Below are 851 nucleotides of genomic sequence, written 5' to 3' on the forward strand. Positions count from 1 at the left end.
TTCTCCATTGAAATATTGAGCCATGTGGGCAGGAACCAGAATTTCCATCTGCAGGAAATCCTGGTTATTATAGGTTTATGCAACACAAACCTTCTGCCTTGGAAGAAAAAAGCCTCCAAGCTTGATATTTCCTACGGAACAAAATTCAAGAGAAAGTTGACTCACTGAAATGCTGTGCTTTAACAAGATCAATACGCATGATATGAATATTAAGTATAATAGAGGAATTATAGTTAAATATAATATCTATATTTAATATAAAGTTAAACAAAACAAAACCATGGGTTCATTTGGGCTGTTCCAGTGGGGAATTCAGACAAAATTAACACAGCCCACAAAGCATTTTAATTCGAACATGACTGAAATGTTGTGGCTTTGCTGGGAGGTTTATGAACAAAACCAAAGTTTTCAGATTTGTGAAGTGGTTTTGATGGTAAAACCCTTTTTCCTGGGGCACAGTTCTGCCCTAGCAAAACCCCAGCAAGATCATTCTCATTGCCCAGGGCTGGTCCTGACAAGGAGCATGGCCCAAGCTGCTGCTCTGCTTCCTGCATGCTCATTGAGCTTGCAGAAACTCAACAAACCACCACCTTTAAGCCAGCATTCTCCAGTTTCCCTACAGATTTCCTCCTACTCTCTTTCAACACTACTAATCGCTTCCACATTTTGAATCCCTCCTTTAAAAAAGTCAAACCCTCCTCTCTCAGCAGCCATCTGACAGTCACTGCAGTCAGACGGTGCAGGATACAAACCAGGACACCCAATCTTTGGGCATGGTTCTGTCTCTCTTATAACATATTAGCTATTTTTATCCATTACAGAGATCTAAAAAAAGATGATTTTTTTTTTTT

The sequence above is a fragment of the Meleagris gallopavo genome, chromosome 22 (assembly GCF_000146605.3).
Source record: "Meleagris gallopavo isolate NT-WF06-2002-E0010 breed Aviagen turkey brand Nicholas breeding stock chromosome 22, Turkey_5.1, whole genome shotgun sequence".
Classification (NCBI taxonomy): Eukaryota; Metazoa; Chordata; class Aves; order Galliformes; family Phasianidae; genus Meleagris; species Meleagris gallopavo.